Source organism: Rhinatrema bivittatum, chromosome 2 (genome assembly GCF_901001135.1).
Source record: "Rhinatrema bivittatum chromosome 2, aRhiBiv1.1, whole genome shotgun sequence".
In the NCBI taxonomy this organism is placed as follows: domain Eukaryota; kingdom Metazoa; phylum Chordata; class Amphibia; order Gymnophiona; family Rhinatrematidae; genus Rhinatrema; species Rhinatrema bivittatum.
Window position 1 is genome coordinate 5949106 of NC_042616.1, and position 16905 is coordinate 5966010.

Genomic DNA, 16905 nt, shown 5'->3' on the forward strand with positions numbered 1-16905 from the left:
TGCCAGGGTTTCTCCCTTCAGAGCTCTCCTGCTGCAGCCTGAGGGGTTTCTCATGCATTCCTACTGTTTGCTGGGCTCCCCATGCAGTGCAGTGCCAGAGAAACAGAAATGCATTTCCCCTGCTTCCTGCCAGGGTTTCTCCCTTCAGAGCTCTCCTGCTGCAGCCTGAGGGGTTTCTCATGCATTCCTACTGTTTGCTGGGCTCCCCATGCAGTGCAATGCCAGAGAAACAGAAATGCATTTCCCCTGCTTCCTGCCAGGGTTTCTCCCTTCAGAGCTCTCCTGCTGCAGCCTGAGGGGTTTCCCATGCATTCCTACTGTTTGCTGGGCTCCCCATGCAGTGCAATGCCAGAGAAACAGAAATGCATTTCCCCTGCTTTCTGCCAAGGTTTCTCCCTTCAGAGCTCTCCTGCTGCAGCCTGAGGGGTTTCTCATGCATTCCTGCTGTTTGCTGGGCTCCCCATGCAGTGCAATGCCAGAGAAACAGAAATGCATTTCCCCTGCTTCCTGCCAGGGTTTCTCCCTTCAGAGCTCTCCTGCTGCAGCCTGAGGGGTTTCCCATGCATTCCTACTGTTTGCTGGGCTCCCCATGCAGTGCAATGCCAGAGAAACAGAAATGCATTTCCCCTGCTTCCTGCCTGGGTTTCTCCCTTCAGAGCTCTCCTGCTGCAGCCTGAGGGGTTTCCCATGCATTCCTACTGTTTGCTGGGCTCCCCATGCAGTGCAGTGCCAGAGAAACAGAAATGCATTTCCCCTGCTCTCTGCCAGGGTTTCTGCCTTCAGAGCTCTCCTGCTGCAGCCTGAGCGGTTTCTCATGCATTCCTACTGTTTGCTGGGCTCCCCATGCAGTGCAATGCCAGAGAAACAGAAATGCATTTCCCCTGCTTCCTGCCTGGGTTTCTCCCTTCAGAGCTCTCCTGCTGCAGCCTGAGGGGTTTCCCATGCATTCCTACTGTTTGCTGGGCTCCCCATGCAGTGCAGTGCCAGAGAAACAGAAATGCATTTCCCCTGCTCTCTGCCAGGGTTTCTCCCTTCAGAGCTCTCCTGCTGCAGCCTGAGGGGTTTCTCATGCATTCCTACTGTTTGCTGGGCTCCCCATGCAGTGCAATGCCAGAGAAACAGAAATGCATTTCCCCTGCTTCCTGCCAGGGTTTCTCCCTTCAGAGCTCTCCTGCTGCAGCCTGAGGGGTTTCTCATGCATTCCTACTGTTTGCTGGGCTCCCCATGCAGTGCAATGCCAGAGAAACAGAAATGCATTTCCCCTGCTTTCTGCCAGGGTTTCTCCCTTCAGAGCTCTCCTGCTGCAGCCTGATGGGTTTCTCATGCATTCCTACTGTTTGCTGGGCTCCCCATGCACTGCAATGCCAGAGAAACAGAAATGCATTTCCCCTGCTCTCTGCCAGGGTTTCTGCCTTCAGAGCTCTCCTGCTGCAGCCTGAGGGGTTTCCCATGCATTCCTACTGTTTGCTGGGCTCCCCATGCAGTGCAATGCCAGAGAAACAGAAATGCACTTCCCCTGCTTCCTGCCAGTGTTTCTGCCTTCAGAGCTCTCCTGCTGCAGCCTGAGGGGTTTCTCATGCATTCCTACTGTTTGCTGGGCTCCCCATGCAGTGCAATGCCAGAGAAACGGAAATGCATTTCCCCTGCTTCCTGCCAGGGTTTCTCCCTTCAGAGCTCTCCTGCTGCAGCCTGAGGGGTTTCTCATGCATTCCTACTGTTTGCTGGGCTCCCCATGCAGTGCAGTGCCAGAGAAACAGAAATGCATTTCCCCTGCTTCCTGCCAGGGTTTCTCCCTTCAGAGCTCTCCTGCTGCAGCCTGAGGGGTTTCCCATGCATTCCTACTGTTTGCTGGGCTCCCCATGCAGTGCAGTGCCAGAGAAACAGAAATGCATTTCCCCTGCTTCCTGCCAGGGTTTCTCCCTTCAGAGCTCTCCTGCTGCAGCCTGAGGGGTTTCTCATGCATTCCTACTGTTTGCTGGGCTCCCCATGCAGTGCAATGCCAGAGAAACAGAAATGCCTTTCCCCTGCTTCCTGCCAGGGTTTCTCCCTTCAGAGCTCTCCTGCTGCAGCCTGAGGGGTTTCTCATGCATTCCTACTGTTTGCTGGGCTCCCCATGCAGTGCAGTGCCAGAGAAACAGAAATGCATTTCCCCTGCTTCCTGCCAGGGTTTCTCCCTTCAGAGCTCTCCTGCTGCAGCCTGAGGGGTTTCTCATGCATTCCTACTGTTTGCTGGGCTCCCCATGCAGTGCAATGCCAGAGAAACGGAAATGCATTTCCCCTGCTTCCTGCCAGGGTTTCTGCCCTCCAGAGCTCTCCTGCTGCAGCCTGAGGGGTTTCTCATGCATTCCTACTGTTTGCTGGGCTCCCCATGCAGTGCAATGCCAGAGAAACGGAAATGCATTTCCCCTGCTTCCTGCCAGGGTTTCTCCCTTCAGAGCTCTCCTGCTGCAGCCTGAGGGGTTTCTCATGCATTCCTACTGTTTGCTGGGCTCCCCATGCAGTGCAATGCCAGAGAAACAGAAATGCATTTCCCCTGCTTCCTGCCAGGGTTTCTCCCTTCAGAGCTCTCCTGCTGCAGCCTGAGGGGTTTCTCATGCATTCCTACTGTTTGCTGGGCTCCCCATGCAGTGCAATGCCAGAGAAACAGAAATGCATTTCCCCTGCTTCCTGCCAGGGTTTCTCCCTTCAGAGCTCTCCTGCTGCAGCCTGAGGGGTTTCCCATGCATTCCTACTGTTTGCTGGGCTCCCCATGCAGTGCAGTGCCAGAGAAACAGAAATGCATTTCCCCTGCTTTCTGCCTGGGTTTCTCCCTTCAGAGCTCTCCTGCTGCAGCCTGAGGGGTTTCTCATGCATTCCTACTGTTTGCTGGGCTCCCCATGCAGTGCAATGCCAGAGAAACAGAAATGCATTTCCCCTGCTTCCTGCCAGGGTTTCTGCCTTCAGAGCTCCCCTGCTGCAGCCTGAGGGGTTTCTCATGCATTCCTACTGTTTGCTGGGCTCCCCATGCAGTGCAATGCCAGAGAAACAGAAATGCATTTCCCCTGCTTCCTGCCTGGGTTTCTCCCTTCAGAGCTCTCCTGCTGCAGCCTGAGGGGTTTCTCATGCATTCCTACTGTTTGCTGGGCTCCCCATGCAGTGCAATGCCAGAGAAACAGAAATGCATTTCCCCTGCTTTCTGCCAGGGTTTCTCCCTTCAGAGCTCTCCTGCTGCAGCCTGAGGGGTTTCTCATGCATTCCTACTGTTTGCTGGGCTCCCCATGCAGTGCAATGCCAGAGAAACAGAAATGCATTTCCCCTGCTCTCTGCCAGGGTTTCTCCCTTCAGAGCTCTCCTGCTGCAGCCTGAGGGGTTTCTCATGCATTCCTACTGTTTGCTGGGCTCCCCATGCAGTGCAATGCCAGAGAAACAGAAATGCATTTCCCCTGCTTCCTGCCAGGGTTTTCTCCCTTCAGAGCTCTCCTGCTGCAGCCTGAGGGGTTTCTCATGCATTCCTACTGTTTGCTGGGCTCCCCATGCAGTGCAATGCCAGAGAAACAGAAATGCATTTCCCCTGCTTTCTGCCAGGGTTTCTCCCTTCAGAGCTCTCCTGCTGCAGCCTGAGGGGTTTCTCATGCATTCCTACTGTTTGCTGGGCTCCCCATGCAGTGCAATGCCAGAGAAACAGAAATGCATTTCCCCTGCTCTCTGCCAGGGTTTCTGCCTTCAGAGCTCTCCTGCTGCAGCCTGAGGGGTTTCCCATGCATTCCTACTGTTTGCTGGGCTCCCCATGCAGTGCAATGCCAGAGAAACAGAAATGCATTTCCCCTGCTTCCTGCCAGTGTTTCTGCCTTCAGAGCTCTCCTGCTGCAGCCTGAGGGGTTTCTCATGCATTCCTACTGTTTGCTGGGCTCCCCATGCAGTGCAATGCCAGAGAAACGGAAATGCATTTCCCCTGCTTCCTGCCAGGGTTTCTCCCTTCAGAGCTCTCCTGCTGCAGCCTGAGGGGTTTCTCATGCATTCCTACTGTTTGCTGGGCTCCCCATGCAGTGCAATGCCAGAGAAACAGAAATGCATTTCCCCTGCTTCCTGCCAGGGTTTCTCCCTTCAGAGCTCTCCTGCTGCAGCCTGAGGGGTTTCCCATGCATTCCTACTGTTTGCTGGGCTCCCCATGCAGTGCAGTGCCAGAGAAACAGAAATGCATTTCCCCTGCTTCCTGCCAGGGTTTCTCCCTTCAGAGCTCTCCTGCTGCAGCCTGAGGGGTTTCCCATGCATTCCTACTGTTTGCTGGGCTCCCCATGCAGTGCAATGCCAGAGAAACAGAAATGCATTTCCCCTGCTTCCTGCCAGGGTTTCTCCCTTCAGAGCTCTCCTGCTGCAGCCTGAGGGGTTTCTCATGCATTCCTACTGTTTGCTGGGCTCCCCATGCAGTGCAATGCCAGAGAAACAGAAATGCATTTCCCCTGCTTCCTGCCAGGGTTTCTCCCTTCAGAGCTCTCCTGCTGCAGCCTGAGGGGTTTCTCATGCATTCCTACTGTTTGCTGGGCTCCCCATGCAGTGCAATGCCAGAGAAACGGAAATGCATTTCCCCTGCTTCCTGCCAGGGTTTCTGCCTTCAGAGCTCTCCTGCTGCAGCCTGAGGGGTTTCTCATGCATTCCTACTGTTTGCTGGGCTCCCCATGCAGTGCAATGCCAGAGAAACGGAAATGCATTTCCCCTGCTTCCTGCCAGGGTTTCTCCCTTCAGAGCTCTCCTGCTGCAGCCTGAGGGGTTTCTCATGCATTCCTACTGTTTGCTGGGCTCCCCATGCAGTGCAATGCCAGAGAAACAGAAATGCATTTCCCCTGCTTCCTGCCAGGGTTTCTCCCTTCAGAGCTCTCCTGCTGCAGCCTGAGGGGTTTCTCATGCATTCCTACTGTTTGCTGGGCTCCCCATGCAGTGCAATGCCAGAGAAACAGAAATGCATTTCCCCTGCTTCCTGCCAGGGTTTCTCCCTTCAGAGCTCTCCTGCTGCAGCCTGAGGGGTTTCCATGCATTCCTACTGTTTGCTGGGCTCCCCATGCAGTGCAGTGCCAGAGAAACAGAAATGCATTTCCCCTGCTTCCTGCCAGGGTTTCTCCCTTCAGAGCTCTCCTGCTGCAGCCTGAGGGGTTTCTCATGCATTCCTACTGTTTGCTGGGCTCCCCATGCAGTGCAATGCCAGAGAAACAGAAATGCATTTCCCCTGCTTTCTGCCAGGGTTTCTCCCTTCAGAGCTCTCCTGCTGCAGCCTGAGGGGTTTCTCATGCATTCCTACTGTTTGCTGGGCTCCCCATGCAGTGCAATGCCAGAGAAACAGAAATGCATTTCCCCTGCTTCCTGCCAGGGTTTCTCCCTTCAGAGCTCTCCTGCTGCAGCCTGAGGGGTTTCTCATGCATTCCTACTGTTTGCTGGGCTCCCCATGCACTGCAATGCCAGAGAAACAGAAATGCATTTCCCCTGCTTTCTGCCAGGGTTTCTCCCTTCAGAGCTCTCCTGCTGCAGCCTGAGGGGTTTCTCATGCATTCCTACTGTTTGCTGGGCTCCCCATGCAGTGCAATGCCAGAGAAACAGAAATGCATTTCCCCTGCTTTCTGCCAGGGTTTCTCCCTTCAGAGCTCTCCTGCTGCAGCCTGAGGGGTTTCTCATGCATTCCTACTGTTGCTGGGCTCCCCATGCACTGCAATGCCAGAGAAACAGAAATGCATTTCCCCTGCTCTCTGCCAGGGTTTCTGCCTTCAGAGCTCTCCTGCTGCAGCCTGAGGGGTTTCTCATGCATTCCTACTGTTTGCTGGGCTCCCCATGCAGTGCAATGCCAGAGAAACGGAAATGCATTTCCCCTGCTTCCTGCCAGGGTTTCTCCCTTCAGAGCTCTCCTGCTGCAGCCTGAGGGGTTTCTCATGCATTGCTACTGTTTGCTGGGCTCCCCATGCAGTGCAATGCCAGAGAAACAGAAATGCATTTCCCCTGCTTCCTGCCAGGGTTTCTCCCTTCAGAGCTCTCCTGCTGCAGCCTGAGGGGTTTCCCATGCATTCCTACTGTTTGCTGGGCTCCCCATGCAGTGCAGTGCCAGAGAAACAGAAATGCATTTCCCCTGCTTCCTGCCAGGGTTTCTCCCTTCAGAGCTCTCCTGCTGCAGCCTGAGGGGTTTCTCATGCATTCCTACTGTTTGCTGGGCTCCCCATGCAGTGCAATGCCAGAGAAACAGAAATGCATTTCCCCTGCTTCCTGCCAGGGTTTCTCCCTTCAGAGCTCTCCTGCTGCAGCCTGAGGGGTTTCTCATGCATTCCTACTGTTTGCTGGGCTCCCCATGCAGTGCAATGCCAGAGAAACAGAAATGCATTTCCCTGCTTCCTGCCAGGGTTTCTGCCTTCAGAGCTCTCCTGCTGCAGCCTGAGGGGTTTCTCATGCATTCCTACTGTTTGCTGGGCTCCCCATGCAGTGCAATGCCAGAGAAACAGAAATGCATTTCCCCTGCTCTCTGCCAGGGTTTCTGCCTTCAGAGCTCTCCTGCTGCAGCCTGAGGGGTTTCTCATGCATTCCTACTGTTTGCTGGGCTCCCCATGCAGTGCAATGCCAGAGAAACGGAAATGCATTTCCCCTGCTTCCTGCCAGGGTTTCTCCCTTCAGAGCTCTCCTGCTGCAGCCTGAGGGGTTTCTCATGCATTCCTACTGTTTGCTGGGCTTCCCCATGCAGTGCAATGCCAGAGAAACAGAAATGCATTTCCCCTGCTTTCTGCCAGGGTTTTCTCCCTTCAGAGCTCTCCTGCTGCAGCCTGAGGGGTTTCCCATGCATTCCTACTGTTTGCTGGGCTCCCCATGCACTGCAATGCCAGAGAAACAGAAATGCATTTCCCCTGCTCTCTGCCAGGGTTTCTGCCTTCAGAGCTCTCCTGCTGCAGCCTGAGGGGTTTCCCATGCATTCCTACTGTTTGCTGGGCTCCCCATGCAGTGCAATGCCAGAGAAACAGAAATGCATTTCCCCTGCTCTCTGCCTGGGTTTCTGCCTTCAGAGCTCTCCTGCTGCAGCCTGAGGGGTTTCTCATGCATTCCTACTGTTTGCTGGGCTCCCCATGCAGTGCAATGCCAGAGAAACAGAAATGCATTTCCCCTGCTCTCTGCCAGGGTTTCTGCCTTCAGAGCTCTCCTGCTGCAGCCTGAGGGGTTTCTCATGCATTCCTACTGTTTGCTGGGCTCCCCATGCAGTGCAATGCCAGAGAAACAGAAATGCATTTCCCCTGCTTTCTGCCAGGGTTTCTCCCTTCAGAGCTCTCCTGCTGCAGCCTGAGGGGTTTCTCATGCATTCCTACTGTTTGCTGGGCTCCCCATGCAGTGCAATGCCAGAGAAACAGAAATGCATTTCCCCTGCTTTCTGCCAGGGTTTCTCCCTTCAGAGCTCTCCTGCTGCAGCCTGAGGGGTTTCTCATGCATTCCTACTGTTTGCTGGGCTCCCCATGCACTGCAATGCCAGAGAAACAGAAATGCATTTCCCCTGCTCTCTGCCAGGGTTTCTGCCTTCAGAGCTCTCCTGCTGCAGCCTGAGGGGTTTCTCATGCATTCCTACTGTTTGCTGGGCTCCCCATGCAGTGCAATGCCAGAGAAACGGAAATGCATTTCCCCTGCTTCCTGCCAGGGTTTCTCCCTTCAGAGCTCTCCTGCTGCAGCCTGAGGGGTTTCTCATGCATTCCTACTGTTTGCTGGGCTCCCCATGCAGTGCAATGCCAGAGAAACAGAAATGCATTTCCCCTGCTTCCTGCCAGGGTTTCTCCCTTCAGAGCTCTCCTGCTGCAGCCTGAGGGGTTTCCCATGCATTCCTACTGTTTGCTGGGCTCCCCATGCAGTGCAGTGCCAGAGAAACAGAAATGCATTTCCCCTGCTTCCTGCCAGGGTTTCTCCCTTCAGAGCTCTCCTGCTGCAGCCTGAGGGGTTTCTCATGCATTCCTACTGTTTGCTGGGCTCCCCATGCAGTGCAATGCCAGAGAAACAGAAATGCATTTCCCCTGCTTCCTGCCAGGGTTTCTCCCTTCAGAGCTCTCCTGCTGCAGCCTGAGGGGTTTCTCATGCATTCCTACTGTTTGCTGGGCTCCCCATGCAGTGCAATGCCAGAGAAACAGAAATGCATTTCCCCTGCTTCCTGCCAGGGTTTCTGCCTTCAGAGCTCTCCTGCTGCAGCCTGAGGGGTTTCTCATGCATTCCTACTGTTTGCTGGGCTCCCCATGCAGTGCAATGCCAGAGAAACAGAAATGCATTTCCCCTGCTCTCTGCCAGGGTTTCTGCCTTCAGAGCTCTCCTGCTGCAGCCTGAGGGGTTTCTCATGCATTCCTACTGTTTGCTGGGCTCCCCATGCAGTGCAATGCCAGAGAAACGGAAATGCATTTCCCCTGCTTCTCTGCCAGGGTTTCTCCCTTCAGAGCTCTCCTGCTGCAGCCTGAGGGGTTTCTCATGCATTCCTACTGTTTGCTGGGCTCCCCATGCAGTGCAATGCCAGAGAAACAGAAATGCATTTCCCCTGCTTTCTGCCAGGGTTTCTCCCTTCAGAGCTCTCCTGCTGCAGCCTGAGGGGTTTCTCATGCATTCCTACTGTTTGCTGGGCTCCCCATGCACTGCAATGCCAGAGAAACAGAAATGCATTTCCCCTGCTCTCTGCCAGGGTTTCTGCCTTCAGAGCTCTCCTGCTGCAGCCTGAGGGGTTTCCCATGCATTCCTACTGTTTGCTGGGCTCCCCATGCAGTGCAATGCCAGAGAAACAGAAATGCATTTCCCCTGCTCTCTGCCTGGGTTTCTGCCTTCAGAGCTCTCCTGCTGCAGCCTGAGGGGTTTCTCATGCATTCCTACTGTTTGCTGGGCTCCCCATGCAGTGCAATGCCAGAGAAACAGAAATGCATTTCCCCTGCTCTCTGCCAGGGTTTCTGCCTTCAGAGCTCTCCTGCTGCAGCCTGAGCGGTTTGCTCATGCATTCCTACTGTTTGCTGGGCTCCCCATGCAGTGCAATGCCAGAGAAACAGAAATGCATTTCCCCAGCTTTCTGCCTGGGTTTCTCCCTTCAGAGCTCTCCTGCTGCAGCCTGAGGGGTTTCCCATGCATTCCTACTGTTTGCTGGGCTCCCCATGCAGTGCAGTGCCAGAGAAACAGAAATGCATTTCCCCTGCTTCCTGCCAGGGTTTCTCCCTTCAGAGCTCTCCTGCTGCAGCCTGAGGGGTTTCTCATGCATTCCTACTGTTTGCTGGGCTCTGCATGCAGTGCAATGCCAGAGAAACAGAAATGCATTTCCCCTGCTTCCTGCCAGGGTTTCTGCCTTCAGAGCTCTCCTGCTGCAGCCTGAGGGGTTTCCCATGCATTCCTACTGTTTGCTGGGCTCCCCATGCAGTGCAATGCCAGAGAAACAGAAATGCATTTCCCCTGCTTCCTGCCAGTGTTTCTGCCTTCAGAGCTCTCCTGCTGCAGCCTGAGGGGTTTCTCATGCATTCCTACTGTTTGCTGGGCTCCCCATGCAGTGCAATGCCAGAGAAACGGAAATGCATTTCCCCTGCTTCCTGCCAGGGTTTCTCCCTTCAGAGCTCTCCTGCTGCAGCCTGAGGGGTTTCTCATGCATTCCTACTGTTTGCTGGGCTCCCCATGCAGTGCAATGCCAGAGAAACAGAAATGCATTTCCCCTGCTTCCTGCCAGGGTTTCTCCCTTCAGAGCTCTCCTGCTGCAGCCTGAGGGGTTTCCCATGCATTCCTACTGTTTGCTGGGCTCCCCATGCAGTGCAGTGCCAGAGAAACAGAAATGCATTTCCCCTGCTTCCTGCCAGGGTTTCTGCCTTCAGAGCTCTCCTGCTGCAGCCTGAGGGGTTTCTCATGCATTCCTACTGTTTGCTGGGCTCCCCATGCAGTGCAATGCCAGAGAAACAGAAATGCATTTCCCCTGCTTCCTGCCAGGGTTTCTCCCTTCAGAGCTCTCCTGCTGCAGCCTGAGGGGTTTCTCATGCATTCCTACTGTTTGCTGGGCTCCCCATGCAGTGCAATGCCAGAGAAACAGAAATGCATTTCCCCTGCTTCCTGCCAGGGTTTCTCCCTTCAGAGCTCTCCTGCTGCAGCCTGAGGGGTTTCTCATGCATTCCTACTGTTTGCTGGGCTCCCCATGCAGTGCAATGCCAGAGAAACGGAAATGCATTTCCCCTGCTTCCTGCCAGGGTTTCTGCCTTCAGAGCTCTCCTGCTGCAGCCTGAGGGGTTTCTCATGCATTCCTACTGTTTGCTGGGCTCCCCATGCAGTGCAATGCCAGAGAAACGGAAATGCATTTCCCCTGCTTCCTGCCAGGGTTTCTCCCTTCAGAGCTCTCCTGCTGCAGCCTGAGGGGTTTCTCATGCATTCCTACTGTTTGCTGGGCTCCCCATGCAGTGCAATGCCAGAGAAACAGAAATGCATTTCCCCTGCTTCCTGCCAGGGTTTCTGCCTTCAGAGCTCTCCTGCTGCAGCCTGAGGGGTTTCTCATGCATTCCTACTGTTTGCTGGGCTCCCCATGCAGTGCAATGCCAGAGAAACAGAAATGCATTTCCCCTGCTTCCTGCCAGGGTTTCTCCCTTCAGAGCTCTCCTGCTGCAGCCTGAGGGGTTTCCCATGCATTCCTACTGTTTGCTGGGCTCCCCATGCAGTGCAGTGCCAGAGAAACAGAAATGCATTTCCCCTGCTTCCTGCCAGGGTTTCTCCCTTCAGAGCTCTCCTGCTGCAGCCTGAGGGGTTTCTCATGCATTCCTACTGTTTGCTGGGCTCCCCATGCACTGCAATGCCAGAGAAACAGAAATGCATTTCCCCTGCTTTCTGCCAGGGTTTCTCCCTTCAGAGCTCTCCTGCTGCAGCCTGAGGGGTTTCTCATGCATTCCTACTGTTTGCTGGGCTCCCCATGCAGTGCAATGCCAGAGAAACAGAAATGCATTTCCCCTGCTTCCTGCCAGGGTTTCTCCCTTCAGAGCTCTCCTGCTGCAGCCTGAGGGGTTTCTCATGCATTCCTACTGTTTGCTGGGCTCCCCATGCAGTGCAATGCCAGAGAAACAGAAATGCATTTCCCCTGCTTTCTGCCAGGGTTTCTCCCTTCAGAGCTCTCCTGCTGCAGCCTGAGGGGTTTCTCATGCATTCCTACTGTTTGCTGGGCTCCCCATGCAGTGCAATGCCAGAGAAACAGAAATGCATTTCCCCTGCTTTCTGCCAGGGTTTCTCCCTTCAGAGCTCTCCTGCTGCAGCCTGAGGGGTTTCTCATGCATTCCTACTGTTTGCTGGGCTCCCCATGCACTGCAATGCCAGAGAAACAGAAATGCATTTCCCCTGCTCTCTGCCAGGGTTTCTGCCTTCAGAGCTCTCCTGCTGCAGCCTGAGGGGTTTCTCATGCATTCCTACTGTTTGCTGGGCTCCCCATGCAGTGCAATGCCAGAGAAACGGAAATGCATTTCCCCTGCTTCCTGCCAGGGTTTCTCCCTTCAGAGCTCTCCTGCTGCAGCCTGAGGGGTTTCTCATGCATTGCTACTGTTTGCTGGGCTCCCCATGCAGTGCAATGCCAGAGAAACAGAAATGCATTTCCCCTGCTTCCTGCCAGGGTTTCTCCCTTCAGAGCTCTCCTGCTGCAGCCTGAGGGGTTTCCCATGCATTCCTACTGTTTGCTGGGCTCCCCATGCAGTGCAGTGCCAGAGAAACAGAAATGCATTTCCCCTGCTTCCTGCCAGGGTTTCTCCCTTCAGAGCTCTCCTGCTGCAGCCTGAGGGGTTTCTCATGCATTCCTACTGTTTGCTGGGCTCCCCATGCAGTGCAATGCCAGAGAAACAGAAATGCATTTCCCCTGCTTCCTGCCAGGGTTTCTCCCTTCAGAGCTCTCCTGCTGCAGCCTGAGGGGTTTCTCATGCATTCCTACTGTTTGCTGGGCTCCCCATGCAGTGCAATGCCAGAGAAACAGAAATGCATTTCCCCTGCTTCCTGCCTGGGTTTCTCCCTTCAGAGCTCTCCTGCTGCAGCCTGAGGGGTTTCTCATGCATTCCTACTGTTTGCTGGGCTCCCCATGCAGTGCAATGCCAGAGAAACAGAAATGCATTTCCCCTGCTTTCTGCCAGGGTTTCTGCCTTCAGAGCTCTCCTGCTGCAGCCTGAGGGGTTTCTCATGCATTCCTACTGTTTGCTGGGCTCCCCATGCAGTGCAATGCCAGAGAAACGGAAATGCATTTCCCCTGCTTCCTGCCAGGGTTTCTCCCTTCAGAGCTCTCCTGCTGCAGCCTGAGGGGTTTCTCATGCATTCCTACTGTTTGCTGGGCTCCCCATGCAGTGCAATGCCAGAGAAACAGAAATGCATTTCCCCTGCTCTCTGCCAGGGTTTCTCCCTTCAGAGCTCTCCTGCTGCAGCCTGAGGGGTTTCTCATGCATTCCTACTGTTTGCTGGGCTCCCCATGCACTGCAATGCCAGAGAAACAGAAATGCATTTCCCCTGCTCTCTGCCAGGGTTTCTGCCTTCAGAGCTCTCCTGCTGCAGCCTGAGGGGTTTCCCATGCATTCCTACTGTTTGCTGGGCTCCCCATGCAGTGCAATGCCAGAGAAACAGAAATGCATTTCCCCTGCTCTCTGCCTGGGTTTCTGCCTTCAGAGCTCTCCTGCTGCAGCCTGAGGGGTTTCTCATGCATTCCTACTGTTTGCTGGGCTCCCCATGCAGTGCAATGCCAGAGAAACAGAAATGCATTTCCCCTGCTCTCTGCCAGGGTTTCTGCCTTCAGAGCTCTCCTGCTGCAGCCTGAGGGGTTTCTCATGCATTCCTACTGTTTGCTGGGCTCCCCATGCAGTGCAATGCCAGAGAAACAGAAATGCATTTCCCCTGCTTTCTGCCAGGGTTTCTGCCTTCAGAGCTCTCCTGCTGCAGCCTGAGGGGTTTCTCATGCATTCCTACTGTTTGCTGGGCTCCCCATGCAGTGCAATGCCAGAGAAACAGAAATGCATTTCCCCTGCTTTCTGCCAGGGTTTCTCCCTTCAGAGCTCTCCTGCTGCAGCCTGAGGGGTTTCTCATGCATTCCTACTGTTTGCTGGGCTCCCCATGCACTGCAATGCCAGAGAAACAGAAATGCATTTCCCCTGCTCTCTGCCAGGGTTTCTGCCTTCAGAGCTCTCCTGCTGCAGCCTGAGGGGTTTCTCATGCATTCCTACTGTTTGCTGGGCTCCCCATGCAGTGCAATGCCAGAGAAACGGAAATGCATTTCCCCTGCTTCCTGCCAGGGTTTCTCCCTTCAGAGCTCTCCTGCTGCAGCCTGAGGGGTTTCTCATGCATTCCTACTGTTTGCTGGGCTCCCCATGCAGTGCAATGCCAGAGAAACGGAAATGCATTTCCCCTGCTTCCTGCCAGGGTTTCTCCCTTCAGAGCTCTCCTGCTGCAGCCTGAGGGGTTTCCCATGCATTCCTACTGTTTGCTGGGCTCCCCATGCAGTGCAGTGCCAGAGAAACAGAAATGCATTTCCCCTGCTTCCTGCCAGGGTTTCTCCCTTCAGAGCTCTCCTGCTGCAGCCTGAGGGGTTTCTCATGCATTCCTACTGTTTGCTGGGCTCCCCATGCAGTGCAATGCCAGAGAAACAGAAATGCATTTCCCCTGCTTCCTGCCAGGGTTTCTCCCTTCAGAGCTCTCCTGCTGCAGCCTGAGGGGTTTCTCATGCATTCCTACTGTTTGCTGGGCTCCCCATGCAGTGCAATGCCAGAGAAACAGAAATGCATTTCCCCTGCTTCCTGCCAGGGTTTCTCCCTTCAGAGCTCTCCTGCTGCAGCCTGAGGGGTTTCTCATGCATTCCTACTGTTTGCTGGGCTCCCCATGCAGTGCAATGCCAGAGAAACAGAAATGCATTTCCCCTGCTCTCTGCCAGGGTTTCTCCCTTCAGAGCTCTCCTGCTGCAGCCTGAGGGGTTTCTCATGCATTCCTACTGTTTGCTGGGCTCCCCATGCAGTGCAATGCCAGAGAAACGGAAATGCATTTCCCCTGCTTCCTGCCAGGGTTTCTCCCTTCAGAGCTCTCCTGCTGCAGCCTGAGGGGTTTCTCATGCATTCCTACTGTTTGCTGGGCTCCCCATGCAGTGCAATGCCAGAGAAACAGAAATGCATTTCCCCTGCTTTCTGCCAGGGTTTCTCCCTTCAGAGCTCTCCTGCTGCAGCCTGAGGGGTTTCTCATGCATTCCTACTGTTTGCTGGGCTCCCCATGCACTGCAATGCCAGAGAAACAGAAATGCATTTCCCCTGCTCTCTGCCAGGGTTTCTGCCTTCAGAGCTCTCCTGCTGCAGCCTGAGGGGTTTCCCATGCATTCCTACTGTTTGCTGGGCTCCCCATGCAGTGCAATGCCAGAGAAACAGAAATGCATTTCCCCTGCTCTCTGCCTGGGTTTCTGCCTTCAGAGCTCTCCTGCTGCAGCCTGAGGGGTTTCTCATGCATTCCTACTGTTTGCTGGGCTCCCCATGCAGTGCAATGCCAGAGAAACAGAAATGCATTTCCCCTGCTCTCTGCCAGGGTTTCTGCCTTCAGAGCTCTCCTGCTGCAGCCTGAGCGGTTTCTCATGCATTCCTACTGTTTGCTGGGCTCCCCATGCAGTGCAATGCCAGAGAAACAGAAATGCATTTCCCCTGCTTCCTGCCAGGGTTTCTCCCTTCAGAGCTCTCCTGCTGCAGCCTGAGGGGTTTCCCATGCATTCCTGCTGTTTGCTGGGCTCCCCATGCAGTGCAATGCCAGAGAAACAGAAATGCATTTCCCCAGCTTTCTGCCTGGGTTTCTCCCTTCAGAGCTCTCCTGCTGCAGCCTGAGGGGTTTCCCATGCATTCCTACTGTTTGCTGGGCTCCCCATGCAGTGCAGTGCCAGAGAAACAGAAATGCATTTCCCCTGCTTCCTGCCAGGGTTTCTCCCTTCAGAGCTCTCCTGCTGCAGCCTGAGGGGTTTCTCATGCATTCCTACTGTTTGCTGGGCTCTGCATGCAGTGCAATGCCAGAGAAACAGAAATGCATTTCCCCTGCTTCCTGCCAGGGTTTCTGCCTTCAGAGCTCTCCTGCTGCAGCCTGAGGGGTTTCCCATGCATTCCTACTGTTTGCTGGGCTCCCCATGCAGTGCAATGCCAGAGAAACAGAAATGCATTTCCCCTGCTTCCTGCCAGGGTTTCTGCCTTCAGAGCTCCCCTGCTGCAGCCTGAGGGGTTTCTCATGCATTCCTACTGTTTGCTGGGCTCTGCATGCAGTGCAATGCCAGAGAAACAGAAATGCATTTCCCCTGCTTCCTGCCTGGGTTTCTCCCTTCAGAGCTCTCCTGCTGCAGCCTGAGGGGTTTCCCATGCATTCCTACTGTTTGCTGGGCTCCCCATGCAGTGCAGTGCCAGAGAAACAGAAATGCATTTCCCCTGCTCTCTGCCTGGGATGGGGGCATCTACCTCCCTTCAGAGGTAGACGGTTCGATCGGTCTATTGCAAGGAAGTTGCGCCTCCATTCCTTTGATGCACCTGGCATGTTTGTCAGCAGAATCAAGCCCCAGCATCTTTTGATTGGTACCATGCTTCAGATCAATACCCAGTTTCGATCTCTCAGAGCTGGCATAGAATATTGGTGCCCCAGGCATAGTAAAATATTTCAGCACCTTCATTGTAACCTCATGCTTTGGCATTGAGAGTCGAGCCACATGCTTGTGTGCCTTTCCTTCGGTGCTAAGTTTCCACAATGTGTTATCAGCACCTTGCTTCTGCATCTTCTCATCAGCACTAGTCTTGGAGTCTTTTTTTTCTCCAGCTTTATGTCCATGCCGACTTTAAGCACTGGAGGTTTGGCACCACACAAAAGGCCCTTCGGCTCGCCAAAACGTTTTTGGCACTGTTGACTCTGCATGAGTCTTCTTTGCCTTTGAATTGGCACCAGGGGTCTGCGCCATCTTGTCCATTCACGCCTTAACCTTGGCACTGATGTTCCCTGATGCACTGCTGGCACAGAGCTTGCTATGGGGGTATGGATTGGTGTGGATTGCTCCTTGAGATGGATCCCACGATGGAGAGCCAGGGTCACTTTCAGCAGCACAAACTTGTGTGGAGGAAGATGCATGGCCCCCACTAGGGCTGCTAATTAAAACCACAATCGGGAAGAGGGTGGGAGAATGTTGGGACAAAGCACAGTCCCTGATATCTGATCTTGGTGGCCTGTGGCGCTTCTGAGAAGTGGGCAAATCAGGAAACCTCCTCTTGGCCTGTTTGGTCTTTGACTTCAGGGATCCATATTAAGCTTAAGTTCCCGGTAGCATTGCACATGGGTGGTAAGGTTCTGCAAGCCTTGAAAGTGATGGAATCGTGGTCCGGATCCAGGCAGAGTAGTGTTGATCCCTACTGCCATATTTTTGAAGCAATGGGTGTAGAGCTTGAAAGGACATACAACCTTATGAGAATGACAACCTTCAGACATGACGACAAGCAGCGGCAATTTCGAGAGAGCAAGTACCCTACTGTTTGTGATGTTGGACAGAAAGAGACTGAGTGAGGAGGGTGAGGCTTATGCAGCGGCTGTTGGTGCAAATCTATTGCACATGCTCAAGATCATTCTAGAAGAATGAGCTTTGAGAGATCAGTGCCCAACTCGATGGCATTGGATGACATCACCCATTAGTGTGACTATTATCCTACCTGTCCACAAAAAAAAAAAAAAAAGGCCATTTCTGGACATGTGGCTATGACCTCTTCCTATGATGTAATCAAAGTGGGCAAAAGGGGGCAAGGCTGAACCCAGAAATGAAAACGGATTTGGTGAAGGGCCAGAAAATGGGCTGGGCTTAACCTGGAAGTGGATTGACTGGAAGATCCAACCTGTCAACAGGAGTTTGACAGGTAGCCTTCCCTAAATATTAAAGAATCCCTTTTCCCTCCCCCCCCCCCCCCCCCGAAAAAAAATATGGACACACAAGAGAGG